This window comes from Oncorhynchus mykiss, chromosome 14 (genome assembly GCF_013265735.2).
Source record: "Oncorhynchus mykiss isolate Arlee chromosome 14, USDA_OmykA_1.1, whole genome shotgun sequence".
Taxonomy (NCBI): Eukaryota; Metazoa; Chordata; class Actinopteri; order Salmoniformes; family Salmonidae; genus Oncorhynchus; species Oncorhynchus mykiss.
The window spans coordinates 9,674,461-9,695,395 of NC_048578.1; the positions used below are offsets into that span (position 1 = coordinate 9,674,461).

General features: G+C 40.6%; 2 long non-coding RNA genes across 4 annotated transcripts in view; one reads left to right on the forward strand and one right to left on the reverse strand.

The window, feature by feature from the left end:
* The window catches only part of LOC110488754, a 138,982-nt gene extending 135,596 nt beyond the window's left edge, over positions 1–3,386 (forward strand). Inside the window, exon 3 of the long non-coding RNA XR_002468479.2 lies at positions 840–3,386. This is a non-coding gene — a long non-coding RNA (uncharacterized LOC110488754). The remainder of the gene's footprint in view (positions 1–839) is intronic.
* Positions 1,794–20,935, reverse strand: part of LOC110488755 — a 33,999-nt gene continuing 14,857 nt past the window's right edge. Inside the window, exons 3-5 of one of the 3 annotated variants that reach the window (XR_005035915.1) lie at positions 8,474–8,572; positions 6,274–6,511; positions 1,794–2,079 (exon numbers count right to left, since the gene is read on the reverse strand). This is a non-coding gene — a long non-coding RNA (uncharacterized LOC110488755). Of the gene's footprint in view, positions 2,085–6,000; positions 6,512–8,473; positions 8,573–20,935 lie in introns of those variants that run through there. The other 2 variants (XR_005035916.1, XR_005035914.1) reach the window with 2 other exon arrangements.

Consider the following 20,935-nt stretch of genomic DNA (forward strand, 5'->3'; position numbering starts at 1 on the left):
GTTGGGTTATTGTCCTGTTGAAAAACAAATGATAGTCCCACTAAGCGCAAACCAGATTGGATGGTGAATCGCTGCAGAATGTTGTGGTAGCCATGCTGGTTAAGAGTGCCTTGAATTCTAAATAATTCACAGACAGTGTCACCAGCAAAGCACCATCACACCTCCTCCTCCATGCTTCATGGTGGGAACCACCCATGCGGAGATCATCCGTTCACCTACTCTGCGTCTCTCATAGACATAGCGGTTGGAACCAAAAATCTCCAATTTGGATTCATCAGACCAAAGGACAGATTTCCACCGGTCTAATGTCCATTGCTCATGTTTCTTGGCCTAAGCAAGTCTCTTCTTCTAATTGGTGTCCTTTAGTAGTGGTTTCTTTGCAGCAATTTAACCATGAAGGCCTGATTCACACAGTCTCCTCTGAACAGTTGATGTTGAGATGTGTCTGTTACTTTTATTTGGGCTGCAATTTATGAGGCTGGTAACTCTAATGAACTTACCCTCTGCAGTAGGGGTAACTCAGGGTCTTCCTTTCCTGTGGTGGTCCTCATGAGAGCCAGTTTCATCATAGCGCTTGATGGTTTTTGCAACTGCACTTGAAGAAACTTTCAAACTTCTTGACATTTTCTGTATTGACTGACCTTCATGTCTTAAAGTAATGATGGACTGTCGTTTCTCTTTGTTTATCTGAGCTATTCTTGTCATAATATGGACTTGGTCTTTTACCAAATAGGGCAGCATACAATGTAGAAAATTGTAAAAATAAAGAAAAACCCTTGAATGTACCAGTCAAAAGTTTGGAGACACCGACTCATTAATCTGTTCCCTTTTGCTTTCAGTGTTAGACCAGCACCCTGTCTACAACATCACAGCCAGTCAACACTGGGGCTGTGACTACTGGCATGACTGGGACCAGTGTGGCCCAGACTCCTCTCCTCCATACCCAGACTGTAGCAGCTGATCCCCATCGCCACCAGGGGCACCTGGCTCCCCTCCCTCCTCTGGCTGGATCAATGACTAGAGCCATCCCATCCCAGGGACCAGGGGTCAGCATCAAAAGCCCCCTGCCCACATCCTTGCCACCTGGTGCTCTCTTTAGGACGAGGGGGTACACTTCCACCCCTCCACCCTCCTCCTGAACAGACCAGGCTGTTTGGACATGGAGCCAGAACAGGGCCTTCGTGTGATCTTCCGCGCTCCCTCCCCAGCCGCCCCCCACAGGGAGAGGGCCAGGGGTCAACCCCATCAGACCACCACACGGCTCACAGAGCCATTTGATGAGGGGATCTGTTTTGGATTTCATAATGCCCTCTGAATCGTGATCCTGAGCCCTACTCAACTTGGTTAAATGTGTAATCTGTTTGTCAAAAGCTTCATGTTGTAAAAACATTTGTTTTCAGGGATTTATGGATGTGAAGTTGACCTGGTCAATTAAGGTTTGTAGATGACTGTTTTCCTGACTTGAAAATACAGTACATATACAACAATACTCACTTGACTTAATTACTGGTTCAAATGAACATATCAACAACATACTGTTATTTATGATACTGTTTATTAGGTCATTAAGTAATTGGGGCATGTATGACACCATATTGACAGTTATGATAATTAATCTGACATGTTTCTGACTAATCACAACAGGCTTCAATTTCACTAACTCATACATAATAATGTATGATGTGTCACTACCTCACAGATTCCTACCAATGAAAAACTGTACATGCAGTATAAACAATATTATGCCACTCTTGAAGGACAATACAAGTTAAATATACGAGAATATGTTGTTAAAAATAATACCTTTTTGACATTGATGCCTTCAATCCAGTGTTAGACTTCACTGACTGACTTTACTGACTCGTGGAAGTGTTTTATGGTCATTAAACTTTGATATAACATACCCAATATGAAGACTCAGTTCCTCTGTGATACAGAGCCTGTATGTTGTTCAGGCTGTCAGTACATCATGAATACATATTAATGAACCCAGATTTCTAAATCTGTTTATTGAGCTTCTTCTTCCATTTCCTCCCTCCATTCTTTCCTCCAATGCGTTAGCAGATCCCAGTATGTCCCCTAGTCTTGTGACAAGGGATGAAAAGGAGAGAAAAAAAGGTCTAATGAGTTTGGCAAAAGGAGGACGGAGGGGGGAGACAGATGGCATGAAGTCTGCGTGGCTCTGGCGTGGCTCGCCTGGTGCTAAAATCCTCCTCTCTCACATTCCAACAAATCCTAGCAGGAGGTTGGGGAGTCTGCCACACCACTCAGTGGATCCACGGGGTTCTCTCTTGCACCCCTTTCCTCACTCCCCTGCACCCCCGTAAGTCCCTGGCCAAGGGTGTCAGCCTCCCCCATACCATATCCCCACATGTATACATATATTAACATGTTTGTACAGTATATATAGTATGATGGGCCATTTTATTGGCCTGCTAAGATAATAAACACAGGAGGGTGTGAGACGGAGACAGGCGCTGATTGTTAGTATGGAATTGGGCGTGTGGGATCAAATTGGGAGTGGACCTATCCCTCCACTCTAGTGTCAAATCTCATTGAGTAAACATAGGACCCAAGCATGGAGGCAAAGACTGTAATCCATTTATATGAGAGGAAGAAAACCTAAGTAGCTTTTCAATTAGTTTCGCCACCCCCAGCTCCTGATAAGGAGGAAACGCTGGCAAGTTGAGCCTGTCACAGGCCAGACATGCCCCGCTCAGATTGCCCCATATTCTCCTCAGTCGGTCCGTCGGTGGGGCTTATGGCCAAATGTACAGTAAGTGTAACTGCATGGTAATCACACACAGACAGTATGCCCCACCACTGGCCCGCGGTGACCGCATGACGTCTTCATGTGTTTCCACTTCTAAATTGTTTTGGATTGCATTTGAATTTTAGGAATGTGCATTGAGGACCACCATATAAAAGTACATCAGCGATATGATAATCTTGTTTATAATGTATATTACGGACTATCTCTCTCAATATTCTCTCTCTCTCTCTCTTTATTCTCTCTCTCACTATTCTCTCTCTCACTATTCCCTCTCTCTCGTTATTCCCTCTCTCTTTATTCTCTCTCTCTCTCTCTTTTGTCTCTCTCTCTTGCGTTTCTCTGTCTGTCTCTCTGTGTATAATTGACTGTATAGTGCACACTATCAATCTCTAACACACTTTTCTCTCTCTCTCTGCATGTATATATTGTGTATAATGTACTGTGCAGTGTACACTATCAATCTTTATCTCACTATCTCTCTCCTCTTTTTATTCTCTCTCTATTTCGTCTCTCTGTCTCTGTGTGTAATTGACTGTATAGTGCACACTATCAATCTCTAACACTTTTCTCTCTCTCTCTGCATGTATATATTGTGTATAATGTACTGTGCAGTGTACACTATCGATCTTTATCTCACTATCTCTCTCCTCTCTCTCTCTCTCTCTCTGCACTTTGCCTTCTGCTCATGCTATTGAGGGGCTCTTCTGGGAAAGGAGGATGCTGTGAAAAGGTCACAGGAGGTTTGAGTATCAAATTACTGTTAATGATAACGATAATAAAAAGAGAAATCTGCTCCAAATCTTATCTCTGAGCTTTTTTTCCCCCCTCCGTATGGAATGTGATTTATGTGCGCTTGGTCTTATGAATTGCTTTGCATGATTGTAAGGAGGTGTGTAATTCATTACAGTGCACAAACTGTTGTTCATTTGTTGTTCTATGCTAATAATGTGTATGGAGCTGTATGTCATTCATGTGTGTCTCCGAGGCTCTACTATGATGAAAGGCACAATAGTGAGCCATCTGGGTTGTACCGAGCATCACACGACAAAATGACATCTCAACATCTCAACCCCAAAGCTTTACACAAACATTTACATCCCCAACACTGCATTTCAAGTTACAACCACAGGAAATACTAATATTATTACACTGCCCTAAACTTGGCTTATGTCTTCGCTGGAACTGTAATTACACTACATTTAAATGCAAAACTGTCCATAAACTTGTTGTAAACACTTGCTCTCTCAGTCTTTCGTCAGATTCTTAATTAAACTATACTGATACAGATGTAAGATCATAATTTGAGCCAGTCTGCTACAGCTGGAAAAGAATCCTGCAGCAAGAGGAAATGTGAATTATTGTGTGAATTAGAATCCATTTTTCATAAAGGAAAATCAAGTCTGAAATTTAAAAGTGAAAATTATAACCTTCAGAAGCCTTTTTAAACCCCAAAATGAAAATGCAACTTTCTCCTGCAACGGGGTGTTTAAATTAAGATCCTACACCTGTTAAGCTGATTCCATTTGACCACAAAGCCATAATACATAAATCTGCAGTGACTTTCCCTCTCTCCCTACAGCACAGAGACTGAGAGGTTGGCTGTCCTTCCTTGGTGGCAGGGCAGAGTGGCATCTTGACATTACCATCCCCAGGCCCGCTGGCACAGCTGTCACCCACAGGATGGGAGACTGGCAGGGTCGATGGCCGCATGGCGCGCCTGTTGGCTGCCGCCCTCCGTCCCCCTCTGTCCCCTCCATCCCATCTCTCAGTGAAAGGGCAAGATGGCCTCCGTCAGTCTCTCAGTGCATTGATCAGAGGCCAGACCTCCATTAGCTAAAGGTCACCGGGTTCACTGTGCTCTGTGCCGTCCCTACAGCTCCCCATGACCATGGTGGTGGGAGGATGTTCGTTCCTTGCCCTACCTCCATTCCAACCGAGACTAGCATGCTAGCAGATACCCATAGACTTCCAGTCATTGTGCTAATGCTAGTTAGCGTTGGCTCGTCAAACTACCTCTAACTTCCTTCATACTAGACATAAAAATGGTATCCATAAGTTTATCTGACTCTGGGGAAGTAGATTAAGGGCCTCATTGCCAAAATTCTGAAGTATCCCTTCAAGTATCAAAAGTCAATGTAATTACTAAAATACACTTAAGTATCATAATTTCACATTCCTTATATTAAGCAAACCAGATGGCACCATTTTCTTGTTTTTTATATTTACCGATAGCCAAGGGCACACTCCAACACTCAGACTTCATTTACAAATGCAATATTTGTGTTTAGTGAGTCTGCCAGATCAGAGCCAGTAGGGATGACCAGGGATGTTCTCTTGATAAGTGTGTGAATTGGACCATTTTCCTGTCCTGCTCAGCATTCGAAATGTAACGAGTACTTTTGGGTGTCAGGAAATGTTGTATATGACTATAGTAGCTTGGAAATGGCAGTTTTTTTAATGTAATATCTACATAGACATACAGAGGCCAATTATCAGCAACCGTCACTCCCTAGAAGGCCAGCATCCTGGAGTCGCCTCTTCACTGTTGACATTGAGACTGGTGTTTTGCAGGTACTATTTAATGAACCTGCCAGTTGAGGACTTGTGAGGCGTCTGTTTCTCAAACTAGACGCTCTAATGTACTTGTCCTCTTGCTCAGTTGTGCACCTGGGCCTCCCACTCCTCTTTCCATTCTGGTTAGAGACCGTTTGCACTGTTCTGTGAAGGGAGTAGTACACAGCGTTGTATGAAATCTTCAGTTTCTTGGCAATTTCTCGCATGAAAAACCTTCATTTCTCAGAACAAGAATAGACTGACAAGGTTCAGAAGAAAATACTTGGTTTCTGGCCATTTTGAGCCTGTAATCGAACCCACAAATACTGATGGTCCAGATACTCAATTAGTCTAAGGAAGGCCCGTTTTATTGCTTCTTTAATCAGAACAGCAGTTTTCAGCTGTGCTATCATAATTGCAAAAAGGGTTTTCTAATGATCAATTATCCTTTTAAAATTATAAACTTGGATTATCTAACACAATGTGCCATTGGAACACAGGAGAGATGGTTGCTGATAATGGGCCTCTGTACACCTATGTAGACGTTCCATTAACAATCTGCTGTTTCCAGCTACAATAGTCATTTACAATATTAACAATGTCTACACTGTATTTCTGATCAATTTGATGTTATTTTACTGGACAAAAAAAGGTGCTTTTCTTTAAAAAACAAGGACATTTCTAAGTGACCCCAAACTTTTTGAAAGGTAGAGTAAATAGTAAAGTACAGATACCCCCAAAAAAAGACGTAAGTAGTACTTTAAAGTATTTTTTACTTAAGTACTTTACACCACTGTTCATTTTCCCCTACTCTGTTTGATCACCCACAATATGCTACACCATTGTACCTCTTCCAGATATTATGACTGTGTCCACCTAAAATCAAAGACTCCTTCATTCTAATTCTCTCCCTCCAGTAGAATGGCACAATAAAGGAGGTGCCTCACCTACTACAGAAGATCACAGCAGCACAATTACATCAAATTGCCAGGCCAGACCCGTGGTTTCACATTGCGCTGATCATCGCTGAATCACAGTTGGCCTTATATGGTTCATCCAGCCTGTGAATGAATGGGGGATAATTGTGGTGCTAAATAGTGTGAAGGCTGAGGCTGCCACCGGGTGGGATCCATTTCCTGTGTTGTCAGGGGCACCAGTGATGGAGAGGGCTGTGCCTGCCTGCGTCTGTTGCACACACAGAAAGGCAGATGAACTTATTTGCATACACACACTCACAGTCACACAAGGACACAAACACGCTCACACAAACACACACACACACACACAGATATACACACTCCACAAACACACAGCTATACACACTCCACACACACAGAGATATACACACTCCATACACACACACACACACACACACACACACACACACACACACACACACACACACACACACACACACACACACACACACACATATATATACACACTCCACACACAGATATACACACACACACAGATGTACACACTCCACACACACACTGATATACACACTCCACACACACACACATACACACACACAGATATACACACACACACAGATGTACACACTCCACACACACACTGATATACACACTCCACACACACACACATACACACACACAGATGTACACACTCCACACACACAGAGATATACACACTCCACACACACAGATGATGATTGTCTCTTGCTTCTGTCAGGTTGTGTTTTTTTCCCTCCAGCCATGGAGACCTCATCCTGGGAAATTGAGCAATTTCTGATTGAAAACAGTGCCGGTAATTAGAGCACTCACTATTTGTAACCACTTGGCATTACATTAGTATGCAAAGCTGGCAGTCAGCTAATCTGGGGGAAAACGTTTGTTTCCTTAATTGCCCTCTTAGGACAAAAGTGAGGGGGGGGGGGGGGGGGGGGGGGTGTAGAGTAAAATTTGAACATTTGAACGTGCTCCTGCTAGAATGGAGCCTGGTGTGTTCAGGGGACGTGGCTCCTCCAACACGGTTTTTAACTTTACTAATGGACAGACAACACATAGGCATACACACATGCACAGTAACACATACACTGGCACACACATGGGCATTCATACACAAGCACAGACACACACATGGTCATACACACTTGGGTACAAATGCATATAAATGATTAACAGTGATTTGGCATATGAACTACACAACGTGACAACGGACAATGAAATAATCTTCCTATTTTATTCTGTGTAAGAGGGCATATCAATCCACCTGGTCTGTGCCAGGCCAATCGTTCCTCTCCATCCTACCTGCCTCCTCACCTTGGCTTCACTTACATTAGGACGACATTACCTCACACGGCCGAAGGGTTACCCTCTCTTCTCACCCTCATCATCTTCAGCAGCTTTTTTTCATTTGACCTATTCAGTGTTAGCTCTATCTAACAGGGTAGGAATATTCCCCTTCTCTACTGCACTATCTTTAATATGATATTATAGTCCCCTCCACCCTAATGACTTCATCCCTGCAGGCACCTTTGACATTTAATTGGCCCTATATTAATGTAACTAAATATGTATGTAATTACCATGTAAAAAGTTAGTGAGTACATGCAGTTATGCACCACTTGTCACTTTAAATGTGAAGTGTTTGCTTGTACCGATTTTGTAATGGTAAGTACTATGCCGAAGCCTACAATCACCTGTCTGGTGCAATGTAATTTACCATAGTTCCTCCGCTGTAGTTAGTCTGAAATGATGCCACTGTAACGTGTTGCTATCGCTGCCACCGTATCTTTCTGATGTCACACAAATCCTTCTCTACCAGATGTCCTATTCTAAGATGAGTCTCTACTTTGATCTCAATCGTAATTGTACAGCCTGCCCCCCCCCCCCCCCCCCGGTCATTGTCCAGCCTTGGGCTAGAGAGACTGTTACAGAGGGGATGGAGAGAGACAACTAAGAGGACACTCGTCTAAAAGTAGAAGGCTGGCTTACCTTTAGACAAGTGTCCTCTTACTTGTCTCTCTCCATTTTACACCATCCGCTCTGTAACAATCTCTCTAGCCCATTTGTTGACCTGAGAAGGATATGTATTGATTGAAATTCCATTCAAATTTTTTTGCCCAGTACCGCCACGCGTATGATGTGCATTTGACAACAAACATTTTGGCAATCTCTCTACCTTAATATGGATGGAGAATGATATGATTTCTCTGTGATTGCAGACCTGTAGGATCCACAGCCTGGCAAGCTCCATGGTCAGATGTTCTGTTGGCTCGTCCTACACACAAAGTAAAATACAGCCCAATTAAATCAGTCGGCAGCCTGGAAAAGACACAACAATGACAGCTTTGGTTTAGAATCATACACGAACGTCAGGTCATGCTTTCAGATGGAAATAATATTGAGGCTTATTCCTAAAACTGGATTCGTATGGCATATGTGGTGCATGTTTTCTGGGTTTTGTGGTGTAGGCTATTTACCTGTTTGGCAAAAAAAAAAGTAAAATATGGTAAATTAACATTGGCAGTGAGTTTTATGAATGAACCGTATATCATGATCATGTATCCATCCAGGATACATTCTTGATTAATACATATTCACTGCTCACTGCATCACAGCAGCAGGAAGCATGTGTCTTGTGAAACATACAGCAACTCAAATCTGACATGGTCCTTTATGAGCGGTTTCGTCATTGCAGCTGATTTGAAGAGATTGTTTTCAAGTGTATAGATGTTCAAGTTATGCCTGCATTCCTTAGTGAAAGTTAGGCCTGCATTCCTTAGTGAAAGTTAGGCCTGCATTCCTTAGTGAAAGTTAGGCCTGCATTCCTTAGTGAAAGTTAGGCCTGCATTCCTTAGTGAAAGTTATGCCTGCATTCCTTAGTGAAAGTTAGGCCTGCATTCCTTAGTGAAAGTTAGGCCTGCATTCCTTAGTGAAAGTTAGGCCTGCATTCCTTAGTCAAATGCCCGACAGGCACAGAGACAAAATAAATGAAATACTCAAAATACTTTGTAAAATATGCATCAACATAATTGAATAAAATCATTGAAAATGTTTTATGAATATTAACACTAGGTTCTGGTGGTCACTTTTATCAATGCATTCTGGTTTAGGATTACACCATAGATCAATAGGTCTTTACAATTTAGACTATAAGAAAGCACAAATTCAGTCAATAAGGAGGGGTAACACATTTCAGTCTACCAAGTTGGATTGACAAGTGAGAGACAGGTTCACAAAGAAGCACTTTTTCTAGTAATAGGCCTACGTGTTAACATTATACAGCCTACACATTATGAGGTCAAGATCTGATTCATTTTTCTTATTCATTAGCATTTCATTCCTACGTTAAACCGCATGATGATACATTACTGAGATAATAAAGTCAATTACGCCCATATAAATTATTTTTTTTTTGGAAAAACATTACTAATTCGTTCAGTTTAAAAAAACATGGACTATCTTCTCTACATATATGAACTTTTGCACACCTGAAGTCAAGTTTTCATAGGTCACAGGTGCGTAGAAGACGCAATAACTGCTGTGAAATGTGATTGACTCCCGTACGTCTGACGCAAAACAAACAACCAGTGAAACGTTTCTGTCACATTTCGTCAAGGCAAGACGTTCTGCTCTAAAACTATTCCATTATCTTATTGTTTTATATATTTTTAATTTCGTATCTTGCTACTGTGGACCGTGTTTACGCTTCGAGGACAATTTCGAACCACTATCCAAATTCAGACGATTTCCGTGCCTTTTGACTTGTAAAAAAATCATATTTTTATAAAACCTACATTTCTAACAGGTCGTTTTTATTTTGACTTGACAAAATTTGACATAGTATTTTGAAAAGGAGTGAATGAGAAAGAAACGTTTCCATTTTACTTATTTTATTTTTTACATCAATCGAGAGGTAAACAAAAGGAGCTGTTCAGTTAATTACTGTTTAAATCACTCAAAATCACTAATAACTTATACAATGCCGAACGCCCTATAATTACAATACAACATTCAACACATTTTTAAAAAAAATAAAGCATTCAAATAAACATGTTAGATTAATGTTATCAAGTGGTTATTTTGTTGTCATTATATCATCTTATATACGTTTTTTTTTAGCTGGCTTCAAATCCTCCATGTAAAATGATTAGAAATGAAGTAATGTCATTTATTAGGCATACTTCCACTAATTGTAATGTCTTATCTCAAATTAATTTCTCAGTGCCTTGCTGGCTTTCAATCATTTTCTGCCACACTCTTTCAGACCTCAATCATAGAAGTAATTGGGGACTGAATCTCAGTTGTGAAGCTACATTTATTATATAACCCATTGTAAAAAAAAAACACAACATGCAGGGTAATGTAAATTAGAGACATTTCAGGATATTAAACAGTCCAACACGTGAGACACACAATGAATCAATCATTATTTTCAAATGTTTTACATTTATAACAAGGCATGTACAATGTGTACATTGTATGTATGTGTACATTGTATGTATGTGTACATTGTATGTATGTGTACATTGTATGTGTACATGTATAGGCAAACACATATGATAAGGTATGTTCAGGGTCTAGGTCAGATGCAAGAAACTTTACAACTAAAAAGCTAACTTGACCTTTTGCACAATTTGAGAACACATTTCTAACACACACATCATTTAGCCAGTCCCTATAGCTTAATATATCAATTATTTTATGTATATACAGTGATGCCCTGAGACTTATTTTCGTGTTGTGTCTTTTCAGCAACAACAAAAAATGATACTCTTTAAAGGTAATTAAGGCACGCATATTTCAGAAATGTTCTGTAACAAAATCGAAAAACTTCTCGGCCTCTGAAATGTGTACCATTCACATTTAGTGAGCCATCAATCAAACAAATACATGTTTGTCGAGTATTAGCTTTAGGCTAAGGCATCAACAAAACTCGAATAAGTCTAAGAAGTCATTAGGCTTTATGCCTATAAAGTTAACATAGTTTAAAACGTTGACTATAGGTTAATATTCAATAAAAGTTAGTCCAACTGAAATAGGAGAAATAGGAAAACGCACGCAAAATCAGGGTCACCACGGAAACATTTATTCTCATAACCCTCTTTTTGATGAACGAATATTGAACTAATTTCGGAACAATTTGCCGTACTCATCTTTGGAATGCATGAGGTCCTAGTACTATTTATTATTCGATCCCCCTTCTATTTAATATAGACTTTGTTATCGCATTGTAGACTTATAACAATTGTTGAGCAGTTGCTGCATTGATCAATATAATTATACACATTGCTTCTATGGCTTACTCTAGCATAAATAGTATTCGTGCGAAGAATTAAATAATTGCTTTGTAATTGAAATGATAGAAAATAAGGTAAGGCCATTTCAGGGCACAAACCCGGAAATTACCTTAATATAAAGTAATTTCAATTTCGGGGTGGCAACCAAAATGTATGTATCCTAAATGTATCCTACTCTCACCGATGCTTCAAAGGTGAAGTCAGAAGTCACATTTTATCCTTCACTTCCCAATCCAGCCTTTTCCAGACACCGAAAACAACTCATATTCAACAATATCAGGTACCTTTTGACGACCTATTTCCGGTAAAAAAAATATTCGTGGTGATATGGATGTAACGCTTCCTTAACTTTGTCAGTTAAGGCCAAATGGCTTTGGGGGAGGTTTGAATCAGTTCCTGTGTGTACATTGAGGTCCAGTGTTCTTGCAACAAAAGGGGGCTAATCCACGTAATTTACACAATGCATAGCGCCGTGTTTACATGGGATAGAGGAGGGCCTCATCTTTTTCTGCCGGACATAAATGCTGAAGTGGTGCATCGCCTTCCAGTGAAAAGGGGCCTTCTCGGGGCGATATGTGGAGAACACTTCAGGAGCCTTGAATAAATCCCATTGTAACTTTCTTTTGGTTTGGCTAAAGTGTCCTAAAGAGAGCTTCATGGGACATGTCCGCCAAATACACCTGTGAATGTAGTCAGCAGGTTAGGCAAGGCTAGGCTATCGCCTATTCAATGGTGTCTATTAATAATTTCACAATCAGATAATCACACAGTTCTGCAATTTCGAGATTAACAGACACAATATTTCGTAAGATATGTAAATATAGCCTAATGTTACTTTGTGCGACACAACGAGTTATAGAGAAGACATGTTTTGGATATTTTAATCGTGTGGAGTGCGCTAACTATTTTGACTCATCACATACCAGCCCAGCCCAGCACATACGCTGCTGCTACTGTTTATTATCTATCCTGTTGCTTAGTCACTTTATTCCTACCTCTATGTATGTATCTAACTAAATTACCTCGTACCCCTGCACATCGACTCGGGACTTGCCCTATGTATATAATATAGCCACGTTATCATCACTCATTGTGTATTTATTCCTAGTGTTTTATTTTATTATTTCTCTATTTTTCTCTCTTCATTGTTGGGAAGGGCCAATAGGTAAGCATTTCACTGTTAGTCTACACCTGTTGTTTATGAAGCATGTGACAAATACCATTTTATATCAGTCTCTATGATTTCCGAAGTGTGTGAAAACTTTTGGCTACTGTGAATTAGCAGCATATCCCAATTTGTCACTGAAAACGTTAGTTGGATAAATTGTCATAGGCCGTCAAAATAATTTAAATCACACAAACTCAACGATCTGAAGTATTACAGGTTTTGTTGACAAGTTACTTTCAGTAGGGGTTTAGCTTATAGGCCTAGATTATTTTATCAGTCCGGACCATGCATTAGTGGAAGGTTATAATTATTACTTCGATCTGGAGTTTGGTAAGTCAAACCATAACCTGAATGCGCACTCTCACAATGTTTTCTTAATTCACTGTTTACTTCTCTTGAATAGAGATATCCGTTTTAGAAATCGTTAGGCTATATGAAATTAGGCTTCCGATTTTTTTTGGTTATGGGTCGGCTATATTATTGCCAATCTAAGAAATAAAATAAGAAAGACAAATAAATAATCAAAGTTAGTACTAAATAGGCAATTATAATACATGTTAAATTGCATGGAAAACTATCTGTCATACGAGGGAAATGGTCTACATTATCTAACAGGACAGACAGTATGTCTTCTAATATCTCTAAATGTGGCATTATTTTATTACCTACAATCTGTGTTCAACAGGTGTAAAAGGCACAATATCCGCTCCAAATGCATAACTTTTATGACACCTGCCACACATCAATGTATGATAAGATTGATAATCTAAATCTAAACACAATTTGAAGACATTGTTGTTTTACGTTTGGCGTATTGTCATAGTCTCTAAACTAATGCATGTACTTTATTCACCTCAAATGTATATATATATTTTTTTACATAGGCCACTGATGACAGACATTATAGGCTGTATTATAACATGGCCTACAAAGTAACGAAACAGTGACCTTTAACTTCTCTGTTCCTTGACCAGTGTAAATATAGCTGCATATAACCGCCATGTGAGGTAATTGAAGCAATGCTGATGGCCTGGTGCATGGCTCTGTCTATCGGCATATCTTTTTTATTTATTTTTTTATTTATTTTTTATCTAAGTTTAGCCTATAACCTACATAGGCTACACACGTACTATTATATCAGTCAATTGTTGTATAATCGCTAATTTGGGTTACAAAAGTAAACCGTCTTCCTGTCACAAAATATTAAAGCATTCTTCAAATAGATGAATTGCTAAATTCATATAACATAACTACATCTATCTCACCCCCTCTAAAAAGCAACAACATAATTGTAATTTAGCCTAAATTAAAACGTGATATTGTGATATACCAGCACAAATAGGCTAATGTTTAAACCGAAGTTGCAAGAAATATGGTATGAAATGGTGGAGGACTGACATTGTACGGAATATTTAATATATAACGATGTAACACCAACACCAAGGCAAAACCCCGTCCCTTTTAAATTTGAAAGCATAGCCGACTATTTTTTGTTTGTTTTACCCTCAATCACATATGGACAAAAAGTGGTCCCAAGCCCTTATTTAGCCAAGAATCATTAGTTTAATTATTTACATTAATAAGATAAATTCCCTAGTTATTTGACTGACAGCCATTTTTAAATACTCTTCACCCCAATTTCAGATGTCTGTCTTTGGGGTTCCCATAATTCGGTTTTTCATGAGGGGCGGATAATTATTTTGGCACTGTCAGGTAAATTCCTGCGGTAAATTGAAATATTCTTCTTTAATCCCCGCTAATGCCAATTCTCATTGTGCGAAGGTATGAAGGGCAGACGTCACGTGGTGCTCAGGTTGCATCTCAGGTGAGCCTTGCGTTGCAGGGGGGCGCGAGGGATTTGTCGTGACTTTACAGGCATATAACATGATTACCAGATATTTATTAATCAAGCCTTTTCTTCCTAAAATTGTAAATCCAGTTAAGATGCACGTTATCTAATGAGTGATGAGTGAATAGCAACTTGTGACGGTATATCAAATAGGCCAACTAGCCCATATTCCTACCATTTCAATTAATGAATAAATAATCAGTATTATGGAATTAGGTTTTCTTTGCAAGGATGCTCTAATTTCGTCCTTGTGACAGGGGAACGGATAAGCTTACATGACTAGCATTGGGAATACCATGGCATCTTTGTTATTTAGAGTTTGATATTTTATGTTTTATCAGAATGTGACACTTTTGGGGCATAACAGTGAATTCATACCTGATTAGTGATTACAACATTAAAGGTCCAGTCCAGTGAAAATGACGTGTTTTCTGTGATTTGTATCATATTGTACAACAGCTGATGAAACTAACACTCTAAAAGTGTGAAACATTATAGTCAGTGTTATTTCCGAATCAGCAGGTTTGCATGGGAGTTTCAGCGAGCCATGGTGACATCACCAAATCAAGTCAAATCAAATCAAAATGTTATTGGTCAAATACACCATGTGGTAAATTGGTTAATATACCAATAACAAATAGTTCTAAACCTCTAACAGCTCATTTTCAGTTTTTCCCTCCCCACTCAGACCACTCCCAGACAATCCTAGCAAAATTATTGCTTGAGAAAAAGTTTTTTGCTAAAAATCAATTTTGCCCATTTTAATGTAACTATCACAGTAAGGTACTTAATTGTTACCCAGAAACAAGGGCGCAACCTTCACAGGGGACAAGGGATAGGAAATTGCATTTTTGTCCCTCCAGTTTTATAATTGGAATGTGATACAAAATGAGGCAACAGTTTTCTTTTGGACCAGGCGGACGCCTATGAGCGGTCGGGTAGGCTGTTTAGAGTGTTTATCCAACCGGAAACATTTTTTAAATAAAAAATACATTATGTCCCCCCCACTTCTAAAACCAAAGTTGCGCCCCTGCCCAGAAATGATTTGACATTGATATAAAAATGGCTGCACTAGACCTGTAACTGTATGACATAGATTTTAGAGATGCTTGGAAAAATAATAATGTTACTGTAGAATCTGTCTCCCAACATAATTTGTTGTCTGATTTTGGAAGTGGTGGATGTTGCCACATCACAAGAAGTTGGTAATGGCTGGAGCGGAATAGGTGGGATGGTATCGAACACATGGTTTCCATGTGTTGGATACCATTCCATATGTCCATTCCGGACATTATTATGAGCCGTCCTCCCCTCAGCAGCCTCCTGTGTGCCACTTAGCATTGTAAACAGTGACGGTGAGATAATAGTCTAATGTTAAATACAGCAGTTTTTCTTAGTTGCAGAAAATATTAACAAAAGTTAGTGACTTCTGTGTGTTTGTGTGTGAGTGTATGCTTGGCACCCCCTGAATTTACTTTCTGAGCATCCTTCATTTGTAGTCAGTAGGAAATGAAAGAGTCAATCTCTGCTCTGGCAGTTCTTGTGTCACTCTTTTCAGGATAGGCTGGGAGAGAACAGTTGACGCAGATAGCATGCTCAAACCAGGTCTCTGGAGACCCTGACATCAAAGCGGACCAAACCTCACATTGAGAGCACTTTAAGCTAGGCACGACTGTGACAACAGAACAACCCAATATGTGAATGTCACTTTTGTCAAACCTAACCGAACACTGACAGAAAGACTATAGAACCATTTTATGGCAGAAGGTTGAGGAACAGAAACACAGAGAGCTGTACTCACAGTCCTACTTCCTGTTGGGACCTCAGAGATTGATTAGGTTGCTAGGGGAGATGGGTGACTGACACATTTAGTCGAAATCGTGTTGATGAGAGTGGCTAGTGTCGCGCAAAACAGTGTTTAGAGTTTGTTTCTACTCCTCAAGCGACCACATTGACAAGGCATAGTCTGAAAGTGTAACATCTTCTACAGACCCGTCAACTGACAAGGACACAGCTTGAGCTTGAAACTGATCAATTCCCAAGCCAACGACAAGACTTTCCTCTGATAGCAGCGCTTTATTTTGTAAAAACTCCTGTCTAGTTTGTCTAAGTTGTCATGTTTTTTTTGCATAGCAAGTCCCATCTCCCTCCTGAGTCCTGGTAGGTAGTGTGGAGAAACTAAACCTCTGATAAAACATCGGGTTTTTAGCTAATCTTGGGTTTAAACTCTGAAGTTAAAGTTTTGACCTTTCCAGATCTCCAGTTGGGGGTAGTCAAGGAAGTAGCTTTATACTCAAGCCTTGTTTCTCTTGTCCTAAGTAGTATGCCGATTCAACAGGTCTAATACTTGAGCTTATCTTCGGACACTATTTCCAAGGCGATATCTGATACCCAAAGCACTTTCCTCTTCAAAGTAGTCTCCTGTTGTGCTTTGTGACCACAATAGTGTCAATCTCGTATGTTCAAAGCCCCATCCCTGTGTCAGCTTTGAGTTGCTGTCTATACATCTCTCTTGGAAATACATTTGAGACTTTGACGGCTGGCTTTAAAACACTAGTGAAATTATAAGACATTTGAAAAACATATATATTGATACAGATTCCAGTTGCGTACGCATCAAAACTAATGTTAAGATTCAAATTTAGAGTAAAGCAGTAAAAACACAACTCAAATGTCAAAATCATTTTTAGATGTTTCTTTAGTGTAGGGGTATTGATTGAAATGCATTTGAAATATGAATAATGTAAAGCTTTACACCAGAGCTCTCTAGGGCCACAGTAGCCTAGCCTACAGCTGCACTACAATCTCTGCATCAGAGGAAATATCCATTGAAATGCAACTGTTTTATTGAGCAAAGTGATGGATATGCCATCAGATGTTAGGCAATTTTTGTGATCAAGATATTTATTGATTTGCATCAATATCATTATGTGGTTCATCTTGTTAAAGACACAACTGATTAATATGAAGTATACGGCTATTGGGTTTCTGGATAAATGAAAAGCCCCGCAAATTTCTATCAGACAGATCTGACCTAGACAGAAGCAAGCGGAAAAGCTGCAGATCAACGAATGCCATGTGATTGGGAACGTTCGACTGACAATGATCAGATGAAAAGAGCGGCGATCTCAATAAACTTGTCATTCAGCCTTTCAAGGTTCAATCATATCTGAGGTGTTTTGCATAACTATGAGCCCCACGTTTCCTAATCCTCAAAGGATCTCGGTGCTACTTGGCTTTGCACTGTAGTCATTCAAGGTCGCAACCCGGCAGGAAATATGGGCTGCCATAGCAACACAAAGATGGCTTCTGAAGGCTTAGCATAATTCTTCCCTAATAGAAAAATAACAGCGCCAAATCCCGTCCTTAGTGAACTGGCTTATTCGATGGAGGCAGACTCCCACCTGTGAAGCACATAGTCACCACACCAATGTGCAAAGACCACTAGGAGCTGAAAAAAGGTCCGTCTTTGAAAAGGGGAGTGGGGATTGGGGGCCTCGGACCAAGCCACATTTTTTCTCTTCGCTGCAGCTGAAAACAACCCACAGTATGCCTCTGACTAGCTTGAGATTTTTGGGGGCTGAAAATATAAGCTGCCAAATGAATCGTAGTCTCTAAATAATACTTATCTTTGAAGAGTTTATACCTCTATTTCTCTCTCTCTCTCTCTCTCTCTCTCTCTCTCTCTCTCTCTCTCTCTCTCTCTCTCTTTCTCTTTCTGTGAAAACTATTGGAGAAAGAAGTCTGCTCACATTGGCAGCAAATCTTGAGGTGTTTTATTTTAGTTTTGAGAATGATTGTAGCCCACATCACATTAAACTATTTTAAAAGATGAAAATAAATGAGAAATATTTAAAAACTTTTTTCACAAATGTGTTTTATCCCAAGAGTGTTTCAGTTGCATTCTTGAGGAGGAGGACATACATGGACTACCACGAGTCCCCATAGATTCTCATGTCTTCAATCAGAATTACAGTGAGCTCATTAAACACACTCAAACAAACAGAATAAGCAGGAAACCAACCGTCCAGAGCAAGGAATGTACCTTTGCACTCCAGTTTGAGTGAAAGGGAGCTGCAGTGTGCTTAAGGGATGTTTTTGTATTCTTGTGCACCTATGTCACGGTGTGTCTGTGTGTGTGTGTGTGTGTGTGTGTGTTTCAGAGAATCTGTTTAGACTGTGTATGTTGGCAGGGAGGAAAGGAAGGGTGCACCTTGGAATAGACTTAGCCAGGTTAGGCACTCGCATGATCTCTATCTGCCTTGTAACCCTCTCCCTCCCTTTCTGACTGTGTCAGCGGTGATCACAAAATATCTGCACCCGTCTCTCTCCCCTCCCCCCAACCCTCTTTGTTGCCAGATACCAAGGAGATGGATTCTTGTCAGTGTGTGAATCGCATCAAGATGATGGGAGCTGGCGAGAGCATAAATTACCGCCACACTTGAGAGTGCGAGACATGTAAGTATCAGCCACCACAGCAGTGAAATGTACTCTGCTTATAGAATCACTCATGAGTACGAGAGATCCAGCAATATTGTAGCCACAGTGATCGAGTCAAAAAATCTAAGTCTTTATGAAATCATTACTGTCAAGGCTGGGGTATGAGAATCAAATCCTAGCAGCCAAACATGGTTTTCAAAGAAGGGTCTTATGGTATGGTGCTGTTTTGTTTCTGTCTCATACAGATGCTAACAGATAAGGGATGTAGTAGTTGGATATGTATCTCACTCTGCTCGTGCTTGGCAACATAAGTCAGCCACTTCTAGCCTCAGTAGATATGTTTTTTTCAGTGGGCTCCCCAGTTGGATCCCCTCTTCTCACTGTCTGTCTGGGGTATTTACACTACTAACTCCCTGTCTCTGTCTGTCTGTCTGTCTGTCTGTCTGTCTGTCTGTCTCTCTGTCTGCCTGCCTGCCTGCCTGCCTGCCTGCCTGCCTGTCTGTCTGTCTGTCTGTCTGTCTGTCTGTCTGTCTGTCTGTCTGTCTGTCTGTCTGTCTGTCTGTCTGTCCATCCGTCTGTGGCGTATGCCTGCTACTTGTCTTATTAGGGGGTGTTTAAAGGATATTTCAGCCTGCCTGAATAAGGAGCACCACCTCATTCCCCGGCTATGGGTAATCTTCTTTCATTGTGAGGGATGCTTTTCTATTCGGCGGTGCTGTGTTCAATAGCATCTCAGGTAGTCATAGTGACACCACAGCACTGAATGGAGAATCAGAGGAAGATAATCATTATATTATAGTGCGCTTTCAGCCTCCTCCCAGGAAATAGTCGGGAATGCTTTTGGGCTTGCTAGCTGTTGCCTAATGCTTATATCAATAGCGAAATCACTGAGTGCTCAAATCAGTTCAAAGAGTAATATCTTCATTGCAGCCAAAGAGAGTTATCTCATATTTTTCTACTCTTATCTTAACATCAGTATTCCTGGTTGCGATTAACCTTAAGGGTGGCTTATTAGTACTTAAGGGGAGTTTTTGTTATGCAAATGAGCATGCAGCCTTCTTTGCTTTTTTATCGACACATCTTTCAGCTGTTGGGCACATATGCAAAATTCATACATTTATAATTCTTATTTTTTTAAGTCCTACTTTTGTCCTTTGTGTCGTGGATTCTTTGTGCATCATAGGCATAGATTACCGTTAAAAACTATTACATGCTATTTTCTGTGCTACCAGAGTCTCCACCTTTGTTGTCGTTTCCCATAGAGCCCTCTTTATGAACCCCTCTCTGCATTCTTGACATTCACCCCTTATTGTGGGATGATTTGGCTTTGTGTCTTCACGTTGAATGGGCGATGACAGTCATAATGGTCATGGAGTCCTCCTGACCTGTACAGTACAGTCTGAGCAGCAGAGGAGACACTGGTGTAATTAAATCAGCACTGTATGCACAATTGACCAACGATAGGCCATACTCCCCCGCTGTTCCCTGAAGTGAATCCCACTGAATCTCTCTTAAAGCCTCCTGTTTCAGAGTAGTACACCGGGTAACTTTCCACATCAAAGCACTGCACTGCACCCCTTCTCAAGGACTCACGTCTCCGGGAAAGAATGGCCTCGGCTGAGATACGGACACCGCTGGTCTAATTTGCCTCGCCTGCACCCCCTTCCCCGGTTTGGGCCCTATCCGAGGCTGAAGCGGCTATCTGACGAGATCACACAGAGAGGTGCGGGAACTTAAAGGCGAGGAGTTACTGCGCATCCTACCAGGAGCTTCCAAAGGGTTCTATTAAAACGGGTTCAATATGCCGGTCACAGCTTTCAAAGTGCTGCACACCCTCTAGCCCCAGCAAACTCAAAGGGCATCGGTGCACGCTCAGTAAGGGGA